The sequence below is a fragment of the Bactrocera neohumeralis genome, chromosome 4, assembly GCF_024586455.1.
Source record: "Bactrocera neohumeralis isolate Rockhampton chromosome 4, APGP_CSIRO_Bneo_wtdbg2-racon-allhic-juicebox.fasta_v2, whole genome shotgun sequence".
Classification (NCBI taxonomy): domain Eukaryota; kingdom Metazoa; phylum Arthropoda; class Insecta; order Diptera; family Tephritidae; genus Bactrocera; species Bactrocera neohumeralis.
In genome coordinates, this window is record NC_065921.1 from 77,315,559 (window position 1) to 77,340,280 (window position 24,722).

At 34.5% G+C, this 24,722-nt stretch overlaps 1 protein-coding gene across 5 annotated transcripts in view; it reads right to left on the reverse strand.

Annotated features, from left to right (window-relative positions):
• Positions 1-24,722, reverse strand: part of LOC126756146 (putative polypeptide N-acetylgalactosaminyltransferase 9) — a 524,546-nt gene that overhangs the window by 226,520 nt on the left and 273,304 nt on the right. For 3 of the 5 annotated variants that reach the window (XM_050468993.1, XM_050468997.1, XM_050468991.1), the window contains exons 1-2: positions 18,407-19,137; positions 48-671 (exon numbers count right to left, since the gene is read on the reverse strand). The gene's annotated coding sequence lies outside the window, so the exon portion shown is untranslated. Of the gene's footprint in view, positions 1-47; positions 672-18,406; positions 19,138-24,722 lie in introns of those variants that run through there. The other 2 variants (XM_050468994.1, XM_050468995.1) reach the window with 2 other exon arrangements.

A 24,722-nucleotide genomic window follows, 5' to 3' on the forward strand; every position in this document is an offset into this window, starting at 1 on the left:
TCGAAAAGCAAAAACAAATACACACGCATTGTAATCAACTAACTTACCGTTAAGCGCAAATTAATTTTGTATGGCAATAATTAGTTGGTTATGCGCGTAGCTACGCGCCGCGGGAGGCTGTTGAGTTCACCTTCGTGTTGCCAAGTCGAAATTGATTCGAAACTGTCGATCAGTCGCAAGAAAGTGAAACTTATTGACTTAAATTTTTGCTGTTTTTGTTTTAGTTGTTTTCTTGCTTGGTTTCTTGTAGCTTTATGCCATTAAATCTTCTGCTACTCTCTTGATTGCATGTATATTCCGCTTAGTTTTGACACCGAATCCGGTATGTTAATGAGGCTGTTGTTGTTGTTGTGCGTCGAATGACAGGTTTCTCCTTGGTGGCGTGTAGCTAGTCTCGCATTGATTTCGTTGAGTTACAGATATGTGTGTGTATTATGCACATATTTTACTTTGCTATTTCACTTTTATAACCGTTGCTTACTTTTTTTTCCAAAATCACGATTTTATTAGTCTTCTGAGATTTGCTTTTTTGCTTTTTCTGCTTCTACGGAAAATTTTTGCCATATAATTATATGAAGTGAAATTTTTTTACTATAACGGTTTTCGACAGCTAGACATAAGCCAATACACTTTCAGAAATTGCCGTTTGTGGGTTGTACTTTATTTTTAAACTGGAAAGAAAGTGATAGTAAAGAATTAAGATTAGATATTGTAGCTTCATTTTTATGCAAACACATTTTAAAAGTACTTTAAACTTAATTCTACCCCGAAAAATCACAGTACGCACCCTAAATGTAGGCCACAGTGAAATCGAATATCACATCCTAAATGTAGGCAACACTTTGTGATCGCAAAAAAGCAACTTCTTTAACTCGAACTTCTTTAACTCGAAGTTCTCCATAACTCGAACTCTAGAATTGGCAATAGAAGTCAAATTTGATACAAATTTCCTTCCTTCCATAACTCGATCGCAGTATGTTTGTGGATAATGATGGTTCGAGTTACGAAAATTCAACTGTATACATACAATATGGCCTACATTGAGGCGCAACATTAAACTTGAGTACCATAATTGTTAAATAGCTTTGAATATTTTCGTCACGATATATTGCATTGGTAAAAATTCCTTTTAGCTATATTACTAGCAAAGTTATCGACTGGGCAATGGGTGTCGTGGTTTCGAGCTGGCTCTGGATACCTATGTATTCCCCTAATATCTCCTTGTGTGGAACACTTTATATGCAATCTCAGAAGGAGGTGAATGGGTGAATACTACTTGCTTATAAGGTATCTGGGGCTTGCTACACCGAAACGCTTGGGGTAGAAACCTCCAAAAACAAATCATGGATGTCGACAATGGAAAGAAGGAAACTAGAATATCTGTCCAAATAACGTTGAGAGACTAAGCTGCTGCCTCCCGCGTGCACAACGATTCTTCAAGCTATGTCGCGGAGAATTACTGCGGACCAAGAAAGCGCTGCAAGCATACATATGTATATACGAAAAAAGAAGAGAACTTCTTTGCGATACTGAGCAGGTCACCGAGGGTTTTAGCTCTGGCAAATAGAGAGCGCCCTGAAAGAAACCTAGTCAGAAGGAGTGCAAGGTAAAAACGCGGTAAAAGGCGACGGCCGGGATAAGTAACCGACTCGAGAGCAAGTACAACTTAAAAGAAGAGGAGGCGAAACTGATGCAATTCCTCGGACACTGCTTTGTGGAACATATCGCTAGAATCAGTCAGTGTTCGATAAAGAGCGAACTGAGGATGCCTTTGAAAATGAGGAAGTGCAGAGACATAGCCGAGAAGCTAGAAGACAAGCACGCGCACTAGAAGCCAACAACATCCAAGGAAGCGGCGACAGTCAATGAGCTTAGGAAACGACATTTAAATCAAGGTCACACATGCCATCATTAGATGGAGCAGTTATGGATTGGAGGTGTCAAAATCCTGAAGTGTAAGCCGCAGTTGGTCCGTCCAACCACACATTTTATATCTTTAGAATTTTTATTCGTCGATTTATCAGATGAAGTTTATGCGAAGACTCATTTTTATAGAGTTGCCACAGGTTATATTATATGTTTGGTTGAAAGGAAAGGTTGAAAGAGCTCTGATCGACACTTGGGCTCTCATTAGGCTATTTTCCTGTTGTCCTACACTTAGATTCGGTATTCTATAAGCACTCTTAGGTTTATTTCTTTATTTTTACTCGTTCTAAATCGACTCCGTTTGGACAATATTTTCCTATCTTAGTTTATTTTACTATTTTCTGCGCTCATTGAGCTTCAATTCGTGAAAGAAACGATATTTCGAGAAGTGAAGTATACCCTGAATGTTAACTACTCGTATGAGCACCAATTTCTTTCGTCTTATAGACAGTCTCCGAGCTGCTTTACTTTAAAGTTTTCGTTTCTTCTTGCTACGAGTTGGGCATGCTCCAAAACTTACTACATAACTTTAAATGTAATTCTTTTTTAAATAAGCTATTAAAGACATACATAACAGCAAAATTTTTATTCAATCACAAAATCCGCTTTGTCTTCATGTAATTATGTAATCATAATACCCGCTTTACGAAATCATTTTAAATTCCACACATTTAGTAATAGTTACAGCATCAATTATTCACGCCTACATGTTTTCCAACTTTTCTTACAAATATACAGACAAACATATACATTTTAATCTGTGCAGCGATCATTAAATGTTTTCTCTACCCCACTTTACTGTTATGGCATTTTCTTCAAACGGAGAGAAAACAAACATGAAGAAAAACGCCACAGCAATCACCATTTACAAAGCCGGATTTCTTCAAATGCTCGGAACATAAAAACGCTTATCAATTCAAAAGCGAAAAGTGGAAGGAAACATTAATACAACAACAACAAAGTAGTAACAAAAGAAACGAGAGAACACATATACACAAACACATAGCCAAAGTAAAGTAGTCCAAAAAGGCAAATGGTAAAATAAAACAATTTTGCTCGAACGGAAGTGCTTATTTGTAGTTACTCGAAATGAATGACTTCAAATCTTCAAACATTCAATTCTGCTTCCGAACTTTTTATGCACTGCGCCTTCGCTATGTGACTGGGCATTTGTGCTTTACGAGTATTAGCCGAGCTTAGGAAGCGCTATGCAGAAAGTGGAGTGGCGGCATGTTGTGAGCGCTACATGAAGTAATACTGATATAATTACTGATTGCTAAGGAGCTTTCAGTTTTCGTTGCACATGCTGATTTAGTAACATGGGTTCATTGAGTAATTAGCAAGAGAGATAGTGTATTAGTAATAACATTCCCCATAATTTTCGTCTATACTCTAGAAGCTTAAAAGCTTCGAAAGCACTAACAAAAGAAGCAAGCTTTGGATTTTCCTTTTTGTTTCGTTTGTAAGGACAATGGAATCCTAATCCTTCAAATCTTAAACAAACGGCTAAATTTTATAGAGCTTTTCAAAGCTTTAAAGTTTTTCTGAGAGCACTTAAAAAAAGGAAAAATTTCATACTCATATAAACGCTTAAAAGATTAAACCATCGACTATTTTATATAGAGCTTTTTAAAGCTTTAAAGTTTCTCAGTGAACATTAAAACAAAAAAGTAAAAGATTTTATTTTTACATATTAACGCTTAAAAGCTTAAACAAACGATTTTAGAGCTTTTTAAAGCTTTAAAGTTTCTCAGCGAACATTTTTTAGCAAAAGAGAAAGATTTCAAACTCTTATTATTGCTTCACATTGTTAAGCTGTGTATTTTTATAGAGCTTTTTAGGGCTTTAAAGTTTTTCAGTGAACATTTTTTAAAAAAGTGAAAAATTTAAAACTTACATTATACAACTTTCGTACCCACTTCAGAAAAGCTCTTTTTGGATTTTCCATATGTTTTCCTAAAAGCTTCAAAGCTTCAACAACTAAATATTTTTCATAGAGCTTTTTTAAACTTTAGCAATTTCCATTGAAATTTTGAAAAACAGTGAAAGTTATCAACTTTACAGCTTTCGTACTCCATTTTCATTAAAATTTTTAAAAACAGTGAAAGCTGCCAACTTCTTGTTTTACAAATATCGTATTCACTTGCAAAAAGCAAACATTCCATTGACAACAGCGTGTTTTCTTTTGCCTAACTGTCGTGTACAAAGAGACACAAAACGTTTATTGAGCTTTGGTTCTATTATTTCAGTTCCCTGTGCGACGAAAGCTTCATCGTAATCAATAGAGCTTTAGCTCCTTTACCTAAACAGGTTTTTCTCTTTCTTTTTCATCATAAATATTGTTCCTTTAGAAGTATTTTACTCAAAAAAAGTAAATCTTGTGCAAGTATAACATAAATATTAATGAAACTAAGTAACTTATCTCTTTTCTTTTAAAAAGCTTCCACTGTGTGACCGAGCTTTCACTAAAATTAATAAATTTTGTCCAAAAATGTTAGTTTGAAGTAAATCATCTTTTTTCCTATAAAAAGCTTCCACTATGTGTGCGAGCTTTCATAGAAATGAGCTAAACTTTCACTTAGTTTTACATTCCTGGTAAAGCAGCTTACAAAATTGGAAGACAGCAATATTTCGCAACCTTTTTTATAATTAAAAGAGCTTTCACTTACAAAAATACCGAAGCTTTCACTTATACAAAACTCTTGTGGTAACTTATTTAAGCAAAAATATTAAAATATACTTTATCACTAAATAATTTATATATTTTCTTTAAAAAAGCTTCCACTATATGCGCGAGCTTTCACAATAATCAGCTAAACTTTCACTCAAATACTTTTGCCTGTTAAAGAAGCTTACAAAATTGGAACCTAGAAATTTTTTCGAAACATTTATTATATTTAAAAGAGCTTTCACGCACAAAAACACCGAAACTTTCACTTATAAAAAACTTGCTTAATAACTTATTTAAGCAGCTGCAGGGCATACACAGTGTCACCATTGACCGTCACTCCCACGAACACTTAAGTGTCTGTAATTTTTCGTGAATTCACTAAGGACTTGTTGTTGCTAAGACTTTTACAGCTACTCTTGTTCTTATTAGTAGCATTATATTTGCGCTTGCTACCAGTGATTTGCTTGCTATCTTTATAGTTTTTTCCAGCAGTTCGTGCGCTGCTTTATCGCCTACCATCCACAATTGCCTTTACATTTTAGGGTCCATTGTTTTGCTGGCTTACCAGCGCGCAAGATTCTTAAGCGAAATTCATCATTGTTGTATACATACAAACGGTTCGGCAACGTGGTGCGGGGTATTGTATTCATTATTTTTGTTGTTGTTGCTTGCTTTTTTCGCATCTACTACAGCTTCCAAAAACTTTTACTATTGCCTGCCTCAGCCTCTCGAAGCTGTGAATTGTTTGCTCCGTATGTATGTATATAAAGTATAAACATGTGCTCTAAACTAACATACATACATATATATAAATATATATTTTGCGATTTGTTGTTGCTGTTATTCTTTCATTTTATTATCGTTGATTTTGTAGGCGCTAGCCTTAACGCTAACACAGTTCTTTCTTCAGTTGTTTTTCCTTCATATCTTCCTTATTATTTTACTGCGTGTTTGCATTTTCTGCCGCACACAACCCGCCCGCCCTCGCATGGCAGACATCCAACAAGTATTGCAATGACTTATCTGTAGTTTATGCCCTCACATTCTTGCAGTTAACAGCATTGTAAATAAATATATATATGCATGCTTGTACAAAAAATGCGGGTTGTATTACTTGCTTTTGTATGTATGTGTGTATATACAATACATGTAGCCTGTAGTACGGGTCATATTGTAGTTGCAGTTACTTTTCAACTTGTGTTGTTGGCTTTGGCGCGACTCAAAGTCACGGAAAAGTAAAAGATTCGGTTCAGTAAAAAAAAGTAAAACAATTGTCTGGAGATAAGCAACATTTGCGCCAAAGAAAACAAAGTCGCTGGAAAAGGGCACAGTGAGAAGAACCTGATAGAATAAGTATGCTTTTATATTATACATATTGTAGGCGATTTCGTTTAAGTCTTTGTTGATTTTGTATACTTCTATTAAATGGCTGCTTCCCGGAGCCAAGTTTTTATTTCAAAAATTGGTTTTCGAAAAGTTATTTAACTCCCAAAAGACATATAATCCAGCATAATAGCTTTTAAAGCTTTAGAATGAGCTTTTGTAAAGTTTTCGGTCGTTTTTCCAAATAAATTTTTTATTCCAAAAATACATTTTTTAATTTTTTTAATTCCCCAGAGATTTATATTTGATTAAAAGAGCTTTTAAAGCTTGGGGATTAGCTTTTGTAAAATTGTTCAGGTTTTTGAGTTGAAGAATTCAATAATTTCACGCTTTCGTTTGTGTTTCTAAATAAAGAATTTCAAATTTCAGAAACTAATTTTTGAATTTATTAACTCTCCAGAGATTTATATTCGTTTTCAAAGCTTTTAAAGCTTCGAAATGTGTTTTTGTAACGTTATTTAGGCGTATCGAGTTGAAGAATCCAATGATTTCTCCCAAAAGACTTATAATCGAGTTAAAGAGCTTTCAAAGCTCTGCAATGAGCTTTTCTAAAGTTATTCAGGGTTTTAAGATGCAGAATTCTAAAATGTCATGTTTCTCAAAATCAAGTATTTATTTCAAAAGTTATTTTTTGATTTTTTTTAATTCCTCAAAGATTTATAATCGCGTTAAAAAGTTTTTAAAGCTTTGGAATTAGCTTTTGTAACGTTATCCAGGCATTTTGAGTTGAAGAATTCAATAATTTCTCGTTTTTGAGAAGCAATTTGTGACGTCTAGTCAACGCATACATATGTATGTACATATATGTTTATCAGCTGTTTAAAAGCTTAGATGGTTGCCAGCTTTTTCGAAAGTCAACTTTAATAAAATTGTTAAGATAAAGACTAAGCATAATAAAATTTTTCGGTTATATATAAATTTTAAATTAGCAGCTCAACGTATTTTTGAAAGTGTTACCACATGCTCAAAATAAATTGAACAAAATTATATGAATGAGGGTTGTCAGCTGTTTCATAATTTTTGGTTAATAAAATTAATGAGATAAATAAATTAGTACATTATAATTTTTATAACAAATATTAAACTTAAAGTTGCAAATATGTTTTTTAAAGAGTTGCCACCTGCTTAGGTTTTTTATTAAATTACATGACTGAAATAAATATTATACTATTTTCACCAAACTAAGCCAGATTTTAATGACGATATTTTTTAGAGTGTTGCCACCTGTTTGTAAAACTTAAATATACTTGTACCTATAATTGAGTTGGTAGCTAGTATACTCTAAGGAACGATTTCTCTAGATATACAAACGTATTTTTCATGTGTTGCCACCAGTTCAAAACAAATTAAACAAAAATTAATTAAATAAAAGGATCGAAGGTTGCCAGCTGTTTTTTAATTTTAAAATAATGAATTTAATAAGAAAAATAAATTATTTTATTTTAATTTTAATATCAAATACTGAACTAAAAGATGAAAATATTTTTTGAAAGAGTTGCCACCTTCTTAGATTTTATTTTATTAAAATACATAACGCAAATAAATAGTATACTAATTTCACCAAACTAAGCGTGATTTTGTAGAAGATATTTTTTAGAGTGTTGCCACCTGTTTGTAAAAATTAAATATACATATACGTTGATATATAAACTAGCAGGTGATATACGCTAGCAGCCAACTGCCAGTTAAGTTCTGCTTAAAAACGGAAGGAACCGAAGATCTGTTTTACTGATAGAAGGAGTCTTGGTTGAGTTAACCAGAACTTAACTGACAGACGGTTGTTAACCAGACAATGAGAAAACGGCCTTAACCGTGCCCACGTCAGTTGGGTTACTTAACCCGATTAACCGGGTTGAACCTGGATTTTTATCTCACCAAGGATTGTCAACCTGGTTGCAAACCTCGACCTGCTGCTACAACAATAAAACGGCTTCGAAGATAGTACCTTTAATAATAGTAATTAATCCTGGGATACATTCACTGATTGATCTCCATATTCAGATTAATTTTTCCAAGTGTAAACCCATTACACACATATTCACGTCTGTACAGATGAAGAAGAAAAATATAGGCATTATTTTATATATGAAAGATATACGGGTAGGTCGTAATATTGGTGTTATTTAACAGGCATCCCGAAGAGGAGAAAATGATGAATGTAAGGCCTGCTCTTTCCAAAAAAGTATGGTGACATAAAGGGCTCTAGTAGTACTACAAATCCAGAGCAAAACTCGACGACATTATAGACTGCAAGTATTCACTATTTCTCAAGCGAATAAGGCAGCTTATTTAGAAGCTACATTAGTGAGCATTTAAGAGCGCAATAATTCAGTTATTATGGCATCTTATGCTTCTCTCATATTCACCAGAGTTTTCCATTTTTATTCTCCGCTCTCTCCCTCTCTTTTTAGTTTCCGGTCTCCAATCATATGTTATGTGCTTAAAACACTTGTCTATATGAAATGCTAATTTATTTTATCGAGGAGCATAGTCTGAATAGTATAGTATTTCTTCAGAAGACGGTTTCTAAAGCGTTTGCTACAATCAGGTTAATGTATTATCAGGTTAAAAATAATATTTTTAAATATCCTATCTAAAAATATTTCAAACTATTCAGACGTTGAGATGCCTTCAACGAAAAATGCCCACGCAAAGTCGACAGGTTCTTCATATTATTTTAGTCTGTTTTCAAAAATAGCCAAACACTGAAACCAGATTAGTTAATCAGTATTCAGCTCACACAACCGGCTAATCGCTGTCTAATAATCTAAACACTGGTTTCTAAAGAGTATAACCCATTCACACAATTTAATTAAATTTTGCTGCACACTTTTGGCAATAAACTCGTTCACTTCCTGTGTGCTCGCGCTGCTCAACGAGCGACAGTCGTAAAAAATTCACAGCGTAAGCAAAAGCACACAAAAATTGATCATCAGCCAATTTGTTTATGGGAATCAATTTGCGCGCTCGCATAAAACTTGAGTAAGGCACATATTGAAGAACATAAAAAAACATAAAAGTTGTGCATGCTTCTTTGGCAAACTTTTTTCTTTTTATACCGTTCGTTTATTTAACTTTGTTTTGTGTATACTTTTATAGTCTGTTGTCGTGGGCAGTGCTAACTAATTTCACTTAAATGAATTTTAGTTTGTTTGTAATGTTTTAGGCGTCTTCGATTCGGCGCTAATTTTTTCTCTCTTTCTCTTCTCAAAAAGTATACTTGTAAAAGCTTTTCCAACGCTGTAATCTAATTGAATTCAATGCAAAAACTAAGTGTATGTATATTTAAAGTCATACAGCCTCTTTACATTTATTTTCCATTTTTATTATACCAGTTTGTGTAATTTATACCAGTTATTAGTTCGTTTTGCCACTTTTAAAAGTTTGTCGAATTTAAGAATTATAATCATATGTTAGTTCTTGACATTATCTTAGCAGATTAAACAACAATGTTCTTGATTATACCAGTTTAACCGAGTTATACCAGTCGTTAGTTCGTTTCGTCACTTTTCAAAGTTTGTCGAAATGAAGAACTATCAGTATAGGTTAGAATCAATGTGTTTTAATATACCAGTTTATGTAATTTATACCAGTTATTAGTTCGTTTTGCCACTTTTAAAAGTTTGTCGAATTTAAGAACTATAATCATATGTTAGTTCTTGACATTATCTTAGCAGATTAAACAACAATGTTCTTGATTATACCAGTTTAACCGAGTTATACCAGTCGTTAGTTCGTTTCGTCACTCTTCAAAGAAGAATTATCATTATAGGTGAAATCCTGGCATTACCTTAGCAGATTGGAATCAATATTTTTGATTATACCAGATTACGCGATTTATACCAGTTCCTAGTTCGTTTGACCACATTTCAAAATTTTCCCAATGTAAAACTTATGACTATATGTAATATAATTCCTGACATCATCATGGCCATAAGCTAGTCAAATCCCAAATGCATTTCTAAACAAGCGAATTTTAAGAATTTTTATATTTTTATTAGACCTATTGAAGCTTCGGTAGGACACCAAAATATAAGTATCAACATTTTTATATCGCCTGAAGCATCTTTTTCAAATAGTTTTCACTTACTTATCACTCACTTACATAACTGATTATGTTTTCAACAACTTTGCATTTATTTAACCCTAAAGTGTTAATTTTGTTTCCGTTTTACTTTTACTATTTTTCAAATTTTTTCTAAAGCTCTTAAATATTCCCACATTACATAACAACCCAATTTCAGGTTTAAGCGCTAATTGGTATATTTTTATGAGTATTTGGTGAAGGTGTAAATTAGTAGTAAATTGTTTTTCCGGGTTGCAATTAGCAGTACTTTTATTATCGGCAAAAGGCTGGTTAGCACATAATTCATAAAAAGCTCTGGAAAGTAATTAAACTTAAAGCATTGTTATCTAAGTAAACCGCGTTCATGTGGTTACTTTCCGATTGGTTTGGAGAAAATGAAGTAGAACAAATTTGTTCAGCAATATACGCTAAATGCCTTCGTTTCGACCAATCTGATAATGTGGCGAATCGAACATAACACTCGTGTAAATCAAAAGCTCAATAATAAACGTGTTAAATTAAACATTTCGAGCATGACTTCATGAACTAACTTAAAGCAAACCTTAAAAGAATGGGCACGAATTCCATATACTAGTTGTAACAACAAAGAATGGCAATACAAGATACGGTCTTTCGAGTTTTCTAAAGCAAACCTTAAAAGAATGGGCACTAGTTCCATATACTAGTTGTAACAACAAAGAATTCCAATAAAAGATTCATGCGAGTTTTCAAGATTTAAGTTATCAAGCGCTTACTTCATCAAATATACTTCAAAGGAGACTTGTTCTATAATTCATAGAACTCAGATTTCTTCTCTTCAAGACATGTTTTTATGTCCCTAAATTAGAATTGAAGTATTCAAGAGATAAAATTACTCACTTTACTCTTTGCAGACAATCGTCTTTCTGACATTAATCAAGAATTAGCACACAATTATACACACGTGTCAAAGCCCATAAGAATACCTTTGCCAATACGAGTGGTATTCACGACTGTTGTCGAATGTAGCTTAACAATACCACCGAGGCCTACAAATTCCAGGTGTTACTGACAATTTCACGCTTTGGCAAACACAATTACAAATATTTACAGACAATTGATTGCCGAATGGTGCTTGAGTAGAGGATATATTTACATAGAGCTTTGCCAATTGTCAAAATGTATTATAGAAGACTTACTTCTAGGGATACACATTTGGCTGTGTGTAGCTTTCAGTAAGCCTATTGAAAAGTGAGTGGTAACCCTGCAGGAAATACTTTAAAATAATAGCATCATATGATATTTTGACAGTGACAGTTCTCTCATGTTGACAGCGAATGAGTAGCATGTCTCCATGGAGCGATAAAAAGCGGTTATATTGTAAAACTTTGAGCTTACAATCAGTTCGTGGGAATTTATGTTTAAAATCTTTTAATTTTTTGCTCTAGAAATTAGTCATATTTTTATTTCCTTGGTTTACAAATTCTCTAAATTTTTCTCAGATATTTTGGTGTACATAAAGTTCGATTTTCCGCTCTAAAAATTTTCAGCATTTTTTTTTTTCAAAAATTCTGGTGTTCTTAGGACCCATTAATATCTGAACATTAACTAAGAGAAACGAATGCTTATCAGAGAAAAATAATTCGATCTAGATTCCGGCTCTATGAAGACAACCATCAAAATATTCAGCAAGGTACTATGTAATATATGTTCTCGCTAAATAAAAAGAGGCAGAAGAAATAAAAGAGGCATTATATTTACCATGTGCTTACGACAATAAGCGGCTGTCAGACCACAGCGTCAAATGGAGCCTTAACTCAGCACCAAAATTGTTGCATGCTTCATAGAGCTTATAAGCACGTGAAAAGGGCTGAGCTATGATGACAGTAAGTGAACACAAAGCAATCAGGATGAGCAGCAGATGAGCTTGAGAAGGTTGAAGCACTCACATGTAAATTTAAAAATTATTGTGGCATAAAGAAGGCTGATTAGAGAACACACATGCCACAGCTTAATATGCAAATGTTGCAGACAAAATATCCAAAGATACTATGTTACAAAATATATGAGAGAAATATTAATAAAAAATTGCAGGCTTGTGCAGAAGATGTAAATATTACAGAGAGTTGCCCAAAAACAGCTGTGAGAGCGTTACAATACGAAAGCTGAGAGCGCGAGAGCGGTTTCCAAGCACTGCCAAAGTCCTTTATCGATTTTTAACAGCGGCGCAGTTGGAGTCAGCACACACAGTCGACTGCGCGGTCTGCCATTGATTATAGGCGGAAATGAAGTCAGCACAACAATGCTATAGGGCTGGATAATAAGAGTCGGCATAAAACAATGTGCTAATAACAACAATAGCAATGTCAATAATACTGCTTGAACAATGAGGGCTTACAAAAAAAATAAGGTTTGTTTTCAGCAAAAATATTGCGGCAGACAATACTAGCGTGCGAAGTCAATGAACGTGCTAAAAAGTAAAAACAACAGAGAAATTACAGAATAAATAAAGTGCAAGAGAGCGTGGAGAGTGGGCGGCGATGCCAACAGGCCGAAAAGTAGCAACAAACGCCGGTTGACGCGGCTGGTGACGCTTACAGCGCTGCTCTAAAAAGCAACAAAGGCAAACCAAAATTATTTCGAATGAGAGACAAAAGACAATTGCTCTGATAAATAAACCAAAATAAAATACGACATCAGCTGCTGCGCGCACAACATAAGGCGTTAACAGAGCTGCTTACATGTTTTTAATGTAATGTTAGAGGTGGGATATGGCATAAATAATAATCTGTTATATTATATGTACATATATGTACATAGCATGAGTAAAAAAATTTAATATAGAGAATAAATGAAATAAAACAAAATAAAGTAAAATAAAATAAAATAAAATAAATATAAAATAAAATAAAATGAAATAAAATAAAAAATAAAATAAAATAAAATAAAATAAAATAAAATAAAATAAAATAAAATAAAATAAAATAAAATAAAATAAAATAAAATAAAATAAAATAAAATAAAATAAAATAAAATAAAATAAAAAAATAAATAAAATAAAATAAATATAAAATAAAATAAAATAAAATGAAATAAAATAAAATAAAATAAAATAAAATAAAATAAAATAAAATAAAATAAAATAAAATAAAATAAAATAAAATAAAATAAAATAAAATAAAATAAAATAAAATAAAATAAAATAAAATAAAATAAAATAAAAATAAATTAAAAATAAAATAAATTAAAAATATATTAAAATTAAAGTAAATAAAGAACTAATAAAAAATAAATATAATAAAATACAGTAAAATAAAACTAAATAAAATAAAACAAAAGAAAACATAAAATAAAAATGCAATACAATAAAGACGCAAAATAAAGAATAACAAAAATAAAAATTACTAAATCAAAACAAAATAAATTCAATAAAAAAATAGTTTGCAATAAATGCAAACAATTTAAAATTATTTAAAATAATTCGAAAAAAAGAAAACAATATAGTAATATATTAAAATCCTTAACTTAAATATAATAAAATAGAAAAGGATATACATATGAAATAAAATAAATTAAATAATGATGCTACAACAAAAGTATATATGTATGTATATTACCTAATATTAAAAAAGGGTGAAAACTTTAACTTCGGTTGCACCTATGTTATAATGCTCATTCAAAGTACAGAAAACTTTTTACAAGAACTTGATTCCGATCGTTTAGTTCGCAGGGCGGCTATATGCTATAGTTATTCGATTTAAACGATTTCTTCGTATAATGCATTGTTACCTTCAATAATAATTTATGCTAAATTTAATTAAGATATCTCGTCAAATGAAAAAGTTTTCCATACAATGATCTTGTTTTGATCGGTCAATTTGTATGACAGCTATATGCCTATATCCGATCTGAACAACTTCTTCGGAAATTGTACCGTTGCCTTCGGTTATAATCCATGTCAAATTTCATGAAGATACCTCATCGAATGAAAGGACTACCCAAACAAGCACTTAATTCCGATCGTTCACTTTGTATGACAGCTATATGCTATAGTTATCCGATCTGAATGCTTTCTTCGGATATTACATTGCAGCCTAAAATAATAATACATGCCAAATTCAGTGAATGAACCTCGTCTAATGAAAAAGTTTCCTTATAGCCGTTCCATTAAATGAGCAACTTATTGAGAATAGGACGTCTGCAAAATTTCAGATCGATATCTCAAAAATTGAAAGACTAATTGGCATACATATATACAGACAGACGGACATGGCTAAGTTCCTCTGAGGTTTCTTCTTGGGTGTTACAAACTTCGTGGCAAAGTTATAATAATATACCCTTTACAAGGTATAATATATGTACTTATGTATGTAAAGCAAAAGAACCTTCAGTTATAAAACTTTAATATCCTATTTCCCTTACCCTCTCAATGCTCTTCAAATTTCCTAACTCAACTATACTTGTTGCAAATATTATAATGAATATATGTATATTTCAGACACTAAAATGCTTTTTGCATTGTAAACAACAATAAAGAACCAACAAATTAGGCGCTACTATGCTAAACCAACAACTACAACCAAAAAGAAGTGCAGAAAAGCAGAGAATAACGAAGAAAAAACTTAATGCATTCTAATATTAGACGCCACAAAGCACTATAATGTGCAACAGTGTACAATAACAACAATGTATAGAACATAATTTAAAGTAAATACGCTGAGTATGTATGTACATATGCAAGTAGTTAGCCTGTGGTAAATTTATGAAATGTATGCAACGGCAGAACCCTGCTGCCAAACGGCAGCCGGAAAGCAGCAAAGAACGGGAAGACGAAGAAGAAGCATGCACTTGCCAGCGGTTGCATGTGTCACGCGCAAACCTACAGCCGAAGCAAAAACCATAAACATACCGAAAGCGGAAACACCACGACAATTCCGTTGTCACATTGTTGTTGGTCGCTTTTTGTGTCTTTTGTTTGCCGGTTCTCCACACTTTTCTTTACTTATTCGCTCATTTTTTTTTTTTTTTGTCATTTTGTGTGTTTTTTACTCCACCTTTTGGGCAGCAAACACTGCATGTGACAAGTGTGCACGCACCTGACTTACGTAAGCTAGCGGTATGCTGTTTTTATTGTTGCCACTTAAGGTGACGTTTCTATTATTTTTTGTGTTTGTTTGTTTGTGTGCTGCCGAGGCTTTGTGTACGCAAATCATTTGTGCACCCAATTAGTTAATTATTGTTTTGTTGACGAAAATCTTTGTGGCACTTTTCTTCCAACTTTTTTGAAGCTTACGTAGATGATTTATTTGTTGGAGGGATAAACAGTAAATTAATTATATTAATTACATAATAAATGGGCTACTTTCAATTTTATTTTAAAAATTTTGTAGATTGGCATGGTATAATTTGAACTGATTCGAGTAAGTGGGAACTACTCTAAGGATTCCCACTAAATATTTCAGCGGACTGGAACACGACTAACGCATTTCAAGGTTTTTTTTTACAGAATTTAACTCTACAGGGCAACCATGAGTGATTTTTGATATCAAAAAGATTCATAAATCATATATTAGTCTTTTAGAAGTGTTTCCTGCTCGTTAAGACATAATTTGCAGATGAAAAACGCTTTGGACGGCAAATCGTTTAGTTTCGTAAGTTAATAATTTTGATTTTATCTTTAATAATACTTTTTGGAATATTTTCAGAGACACAAAATGGTCCACTTTTTTGGTTTTTTGTTTTTCAAAAGAGGGCGCTTCCCTCAAAACTGTTTTGTCATAGAACGCTTTTATCAACAGTTTACGATAATTTGTTTATATAAAAATTATTTTCCATATCATTTTTTAATTTTTTTTTATTTTTTCTGTTATATAATTTGTGTGTTGAAATACTTCATTTATTTTAGAGATTTTAATTCAGATTCACTTCTGATAATTTTATATATAGTAACAGATTCTACAAACGTTATCTTACTTAAACTGAGTTATAACCAACCATAGTGTGGCCCTCTCATACTACTTTCGGCTGATATCCGTCAAAAACATTCACTCAATTAAACTATTAATATGGAAAAATTTATGTTTTTCACCAGGTGGCAACTCCTTTTTAAAAAATATGTCTAAACTTAAGATTTTTGTCACACTTTTTGCTTAAAAATAAAATTTGAGCACAGATAATACACTTTAGTATTAATTACACCGGTCAACAAAAAATTTTTTTATTTTTGTTTTCACACTCAAATACTCATTCTAGACATTGAAAATTTTTGGAATATTTATTTTTAGCTTTTGAAGTTTGCTTTAAGCTGATAGGAATGGGCCTGATTTGCCCATATGAACATAAAGGAATTACTAAAAAAATTTTTACAAAACTGAGGAATTTTTGAGATATCGATTTGAAAATTTACATTCGCAGATTTCTCACCAAGAAGCTGCTCATTTGTCTGAACGACCAATATCGGACCTAGCATACTATGTATGTACAAACAGATCCGTATGGAACACGTTTTCATTTCACGAGATATTTTCACTAAATATTTTCACATGCCTACGTATTATTGCCCAAGGCAATGATAGGTTAGGTAAGGTTAATCTGGAAGGCCAATAAGCCACGCATAGATCAGTTTTGGCCCTTTGCGATACCAGATGGAGTTCAGTTCCTAGCTCCAAGAGAAATATTCATTCTTTAGAATGCACTTGACTCGAATTTTAACAGACTCTGCGGCCTCACTGTCGATACCTCCTCCAGTGTATCATACCGTGGATACCCGAGATGCTAATAGCATAGTCTTGTCAAAGCGAGACAAGTGTACAAGAGCTCCTCCATTGTTTCCCTGCTCTAGACATTTACTGCACTCTTCTCGATCTATCAGATTTTTCCTGCGGGCGTGAGTCGCTATCAGACAGTGATCAGTTAGTATTCCATGAAAATGATTCCTACATTCTCTTCTATTGAGTACCAGTTCCGATCTACCGAAACAATGATTAAATTTCCGAAGATCGGATTATTAAAGCTTATAACTGCTATACAAGCAAATCTAAATTAAATTCTTGTATGAAAAACGTTTTCATTCGACTAAGTCTATCCAGCAAATCGGGCTATTGCCCGAGGTAGCGATGCAGTATTCGAAGAAACTTTTCATGTTGAGTCACTATTAGCATATACAGTAGAGGCCCGCTAATCCGGATCAATTAAAACCGGCCCCTATCCGGAATATAAGGAAATCCGGATTACCAAAGGCATATCAGAACTATGTATTATGAAAAAATATTTATAAATTTCTGTTTGTTTATTATAACAAATAATACACATGTTCCAAAAAAAACAAAAAAAAAACTTAAACCAATAAAGCATAAAAGCGAATATAGTGAATTATAAACATATGATCCGGATTAGAGAATACGGATAGAGAATGTCGGTCCGGATTACAAGGGACATAATAGAAATTTTGAGTTTTTTAACCCTGTCCGGATTACAGTGGAATCCGGATTAGGCCATGTCCGGATTAGCGGGCCTCTACTGTAGCTGTCATAAAAACTGGCCGATTACAGTTCTTGCAAGAGATCTTTGTATTTCCGAAGGGTATTATAGCTTCTGTATAACCGAAATTTTCCGTTTTAACCGTTTTTTCTCGTTCTATTTTGAAACACACATTTTCAAAACACATTTTCGAAATTCTTAAAGGCTTATGTCAGTCCAGATTTTCAAAAGATCGATTTATTATATTTCCAAGCTTAAAACACACTTAAGGACACTAAAACCATCATTAAATGTCAAATATTTAGGCAACTGTGAAGAAAAGCTTGCCATATTCAATCCTTCGTAGTGCGAAGCATCTGTTTCGAAGCTTAGCCCAAAAGCCGCCATTATTTTTTATCAAAATATCAATACAAAAATGTCTTTACACACATAAATATATGTTTAATAAAGCCTTAAAGACAGAAATTCTATTAATTTTTTCCTACTCTCACAAGAAATTGTTAAATTCAGGCTTTGCGAGCGCTATTTGGTCTGCTACCAACACCGCCAAATGTTGCTTCGAGTGTATAGCTAACAATAATTAACTGAAACCAATGCAAAAAATATTGAAACCACGCAGTCTAGACTGAACAAATATCTTAAATAAAATTTTTTAGCTGACCACACACATACTCTGTCATATATAACATTATTTCCGGAAGTTTTATATTTTTAAAAACACACACAAGTTTTATTTTTAATATCTCACAATTAATGTCGCCTATCTCCCACCCCACAGCAGCTGACCATTAAATATAGATTTTCTTCTTTCGCACAACACAAAACCAATTTCACTGCTACAATTTATGGCTTAGTGAAATGCGCATAGAAATATATTTACAAGCACACATACGCATACATACTTTATTGAGCGTTTTGTTTTGAACCGCTTTTCCGCCAGCAGCTTCGCACGTTTTCTCCCACAAATTCGCGTCGCAGGCCAGCTGAAGAATATGCCAATCGGCTGTGCTTTACGGCACTTTATGAAAGTAATTTCGTTATTTTCTCTTCTTTTCGCTTTTCGCTCGTCACACACTTAACACGCGCGCTATGCGCTTCGCTTGCCAATGCAATAACAACAATAATATTCACAACTTTTTATGCAAATTTCTCGAACTTCTTTCAAGAACGCACGATTTTTTGTTTACACTACAACAACAACACGCTGACTGACTGATTGCCGCAGCGCACCGACCGATTAACTACTTTTTGACGACTGCCGCTCCGCTTTGCTTTCACACACAGTTCACTGCACGACGCCGCAAAAAAATTGCCACAAAACAAACAAAATATGAAACAATAATATTCCTTACAAAACTTTTTAAAAATGACAAAAACAATAAATCTTTAAGAATTACGCGACTCTTCCGCACTATTGTTTGACATTTATTTCGGCTTTTTGATTATATTTTTCACCTTTTCAATATTTTATTTGTTGCTTACACACGCGCACCTGTCACCAACAGCAACGACCGTGCTATTTGTATGTGTGTGTATGTACATATGTATGAAAACAACACTCACTGAACTCGAGGAGCAACGCGCTAACACGACAACAATCACCGCTGTACTGTTGACAACGAACCAACGCGGATAACGGCGAAACGAAGACTGGACTGCATGCGCGCCCCCAAAGGTAACCAAACAGCAAAAGCCAAGCCAAGCCAGCCAGCAAGGCATCTAGCCAAAGCAAAGGCAGCAGCAGCAGCGGCAGCATAAATGTATTGGCAAAGCACGGCAAGCAAGGCGCACAAGACCGCTCATTCGGCAAGCATTGTGCCGGTGTAGGCACATGCTGTTCGGCTATGTTGGCGGCGGATGTCAACGCTTATGTCTGCGCTGACGTAACAGTCGCTGTTAATAAGCAGACAGCATGCGGTTTGGCGCTGACGCTGCAGTGGCTGTTAGCGCGCGAATAACATTGGTTGGCGCATGTTATTTTTTCAGTTGTGCGGTTCGGTTCGGTCAGGTGCTCGGTTGGCGTGGAACGCGTTCGATGGCGCTCAAGCAATTTTTAATTGGGGGAGCCCAATGTCTGTGTGCGTGGTTTGAAAGACACTGTATTGCAGGGCAATCGTTTAATTATGTATATTTGTAAGCACAAATGAATGAGATTGGAAAATCAGTTTCTGAGAAGAAATAATTTTAAACTGAGTCTTTATATAAAAAAATTTAAAAATTTCGGTGTTTAAAGGAAATTTAAAAAAATTTAAAATTATTTATGTTCCTTAAAATTCTACATATTTTTTTTATATAAATCTAATTATATTTATGTTCCCTGAATAGAGACTAATTCAAATTTTAAGAGGTTATAATAGTCCATGATTTTCAAAACTTCGAATTTTTTGGCGGAAATTATTAATCCGGATCCATTATTCATCTGAAAATGCTTCTAAAATTATTATAAACGCCTGTTTGTTGGACAGCGCAGACTAACACGACTTCTTTAGAAAATAAAATGGGTCACTGCTTCGTGTAATTTTAATTCATATTCCCTAGAAATCAAGCTTTGCTTTGGAAGTTCATATTACCAGAAATCTTTTTACCAATTGGAGATTGCAAGGGTAATCAGCTCCTTCTCCACCTCGTCTTTCTAACGGAGTGGAGGTCTTCCTCTTCCCCTGCTTCCCCCTCTGGGAAAAGCGTCGAATACTTTCAGAACTGGAGCATTTTCATCCATTCGGAATACATGACCTAGCCAGCGTAGCCGCTGTCTCTTAATTCGCTGAACTATGTCAATGTCGTCCTATATCTCTTACAGCTCATCGTTCCATGGACTGCGGTATTCGTCGTTGCCAATGCAACCATAAATCTTGCGCAGAACCTTTCTCTCGAACACTCCTAAGGCCGATTCATCAGATGTTGTCATTGTCCATGCCTCTGCACCATATGGCAGGACGGGGATGATGCATGACTTGTAGAATTTGATCTTTGTTCATCGAGAGAGGAATTTTCTTCTCAATTGCCTACACAGTCCGAAGTAGCACCTGTTGGCAAGAGTTATTATGCGTTGGATTTCAAGACTGACGTTGTTGTTGGCTGGTTCCAAGATGGACGATATTATCTCGACTTTCAGCAGTGACGTGGACGCTAAGTCGACGACTGTTTGTTTGATGACAGGAGATATTCCGTCTTGCCTTTGTTCACTACCAGACCCATTTGCCTCGCTTCTTAATACAGTCTGGAGAAAGCAGTACTAACGGCGTGGATGTTGAGGCCGATGATATCAATATCTTCGGCGAACGCAAGCAGTTGTACGCTCTTGTAGAAGATCTATTCAGCTCTCCAGCAGTAGAGTGAAGAAGTCGTACGAGGAAACCTTGTTTGATATCGAACTGCTCGGATCGTTCCCGAACCTGAAGGAGCTCAACGTCATATAGAACAAAACCTGCGTGGAATAAAACTACTAAATACAGGTATAGCATACCAGGATCTCTACCTTTACCTACAAATATAAAGTAACCTGACTGTTTTCCTCCGTCTTGTCTTACCCATAGCTATAAGACGACAGAAGAGCCGTCATAGTTCACAGCACAATGAAAGCTTTAGAATCAAAGCAGACCAGAACTATTTATTCAAGGTTTGTCAGTTCGCCTGGAAATCCCAGAAGTATTGCAGAGAACTCTTCTGCCATCGCCACAACTGCAACAACAACAAGAGCCGCCTCCTGGGATGCATATGTACCTACTATCTAGAGAATAAAAAATAGTTCGCATGCAATTTTGCGTATTTCACGACTGCGTATAATGGAATACCAACAAAAATAACAATGAAAATTGTATCTACAAGTGTACGCATGCGCTGAAATGAATTTCAATTGTGATTTTATGATAATGTGTATGTGTGTACTTTGGTGTTGTTATTACATTTTAGTTTTGCTCCCATTTCTGCTACCAGCGGCATTGTTCTGTTGCAATAGTCTGCCATCGATGAGATGCAATTTTTCGCTTTTTATCGCAAACTTTTTCGCATTCTTATTCTATTTCGTTAAGATGAACGCGCGCGCTCGCGCCTATAATGCACCTTCGCCAGTGGGGTTCCTATGCAACCGATCAGGCAGACAATTTCGGTCATTCCGTTTTCCCTCAGCGGCCGGCCATACTTCCTCTGCGTGTGGAGGCAGTCATATCCCATTGAGCCTTCAGTTTCGGCGACTCCTTGGCGCGCCGCTGAGTTTTCATTCCGACTTCCATTCGATTACAGCGCATGACTGTCACTATTGCTGTTGCTTTTGTTGTTGGAGTATGGTGCTCCTTCTATTTGGGTTCTTTATTGCCATTACGGATCGTTCGCTGCCACTAAATTGCTGCTGTTGCCGCACCTTCTACTCCTACGCTTGCTCTACTTTTTGGCAGGTTGTGGTTATACCCGGCAAACAACTGGTTGGGAAATATTATTTTTACTTTGGCTTATCTCATTGTCATTTGAAAAATTATAAAGAAAACAAAGCAGAGGTATTTCGGGAAGAGGAAGATGCCTTTCTCTCCTTCCCATTAAGTTTAACAGATACCTTAAAATAAAGTTGGATTAAAGTGTAAACAGATAAAGGATACAGTGTCTAAATCTTTTTTTGAAATTCCAGCGAAACTTTGATTTTAATTAATCGAAAAGAATGGTGCCTTTGCCTATCCAGTGCTGGATCCATTTAATTTCTTCTCGAGTCTCGTTTTCTTCGATCCAAATATAGACTCCGTTTGAGGTAACATATCTATTCGTCTTTTCAATGTAAAACCGAAAAATTTTGTTGAAAGAATGAGGTCTTTCACTTCTCTCAAATGTTTAACTCATTCCAAACGTTCTAACTAATATTTGTTAGGAATATAACGGCTTTAGTCCTTCAGGACAGGCGCTACATGTGTTTAGATTTGTTAAACCTAAACCTAGTAAAGAGTCTGAGACCTAGTTGATAAATGTTCTGAGTCCGAAACTCATCTACACACAACTGACTATCGTTCAAATGAAAGAATACCTCTTCATTAGTTCCTGTTACAATGTCGGTGATATTTGCCTTGAATTTTTCTCGTCAGAAACAGTTGGTTTCGCGTGCACTTGAAATTATCACAATATTTGGAGCTTAAGATTTCTTATAGTACAGTATACTCAGCTCTACGGACCTATGACTATAGTGACTGAAAACCAGGCTGAAGCTGAAATTTTTAGAAACCATACCGCCTCTTAAGAGATATTGCGCAGGTTCACCTAAAAATTGTTCAAAAAATGTTGAAAATGGAGGAAAGATATCTCCTTCTATATTGCCATAGACACCGCTTGCGCCGAGCCTTTAGCAAGGTCTTCATTACGGTGTTTTTTTACGTGACGGGTCTCATAAACTTTAGCTCGCCTTCAAGCGGATGTTTCTTCGCTACCCAGAGGATAATTGGTATAAGACTGGAAGTCATAAGCTGCTTGAGCCGTATGTAAAAGAATCGTTTCGGGCCACTTCCAAGCGAATGGCGAACAGCGAACTTTCCTCACTTGCATGAACCTCTATCTATTTCTCCATCCTAAGATATAGCGAGAGAATATCACCAGGCCGGCCTAATTTTACTATCAAGTTTCTAACATAACGAAAAGTACACACGTTCCGAAAACCTAAAGAAACCAGGTTTCCACCAGAAGTTCAATGTTTCGTAGTTCCGACTGGAGCTTTCAGTTCATCCATATGACTTTTCAGCGAAAAACTACGCATACTCGGTGTACTTTGTACCTTGTACCCTGTATATATCGAGGTATCAAAAGTTAACGAAGTGGGACTATAGAAATGTGAAGTCTTCATTGAAAAAGTTATTTCGAAGAGTTTGAATAAATTCCTTCGATATATCCATACAGTTTAGATTAGTACAATACTTATGGTTGTTAAAAAGAGATCGAAATCGAAAATCAAGTCGAAATACGATTAAAATTTCTGATTACGTACGAATCTCAACGACCTTACTCACCCTACTCATTTTTTGTTTATGCTATCATAGATATCCTGCTGTTAAAGCTGCTGTTCCCATTGTTATTGCAGTGCTTGCGCCGACATTGCCGACCTTGTTGTTGCTGCTGTTGTTGTTCTGTTTTCATGCAGCTCCCGAATCAATTCAATTGTTTTCGCCAATTTTACAGTATTGAATTTCTTCATTGCATTCGGCACAGCATGCTGTGCCAACGAATCGATTTTCGTATTTCATTTCGCTTGTTTTTATGATGCTCATCTATAGTGTTGTTGTTGCTTTGAATATTGTTGTTATTCTGATTATTGTTGTTGTCGTTACTTGCTATTGTATTGCCATTATGCTAGCTGATATTCGCCTAGTTTATTTTGAATTTACTGATTTCAATTTCGTAATCTGCGTGTAGGCGGCAGGCTACGAGGATTTGCTGATAATCGAAGTGGAAGAGAAAGGGTGTGAGAAGGGAATATTGAGAAATTTAGCAAATTATTGCTTTTTGTAGGGGTTTGTTGGTGATAAGACAAAGTTGATAGTACCGTGGCTTAATTAAATACCGAAACTTATTTACGCTGAAATAAAAATTTCTGGATAGATGGAATTCTAGGTCCACGATGTGAGAGCTTCCGTTCAAGTCTGGAAGATATAATAATTTTTACAAACCTCCATTTTTATTTTTGTATTACCTCTTTTTCTGACTGACTTTGTTGGACTTTCTCTCGGGCCGACTCGACGTTTTTGTTACTCCTTTCGACTCCGAAATAGTTGTGATAAAACATTCCAATCCCGTGCATAAATATTTAATGAGAGAGAAATTTTTGTTCCGGAAATAACATAGGAGGTTTTGACCATCTGGTATCGCAAAGGACCAAACTGGTCTATGCGTGGTTTATTGGCCAACCAGATGAACCTATCCTAACCTATATCCGACGAAGCTCAAGCTCCCCAAAATCCTTTAATTTTTATATATTAGAAAAAATGGATATACTACTTGTGGATTACTACTTCTAAATTTTTCTACCAAAAAGTTTTAATGAGACTTATAAAATGATTACCAAAAAGTCAATTAGCAGAGCTTAATAAATGCATTTTGTTATATTCAGAATATAGTTTAAAGAAAGCTCCATTTACAGTATATTAAGCCCCCAATCTAACAGCTTTGTTGAGAAATTATAGGGAGTTTACAGAAGTTTCCAATAATAGACAGAAAGAAAGAACAGGAAGCTGACTGACAGCTAGAGAAAGG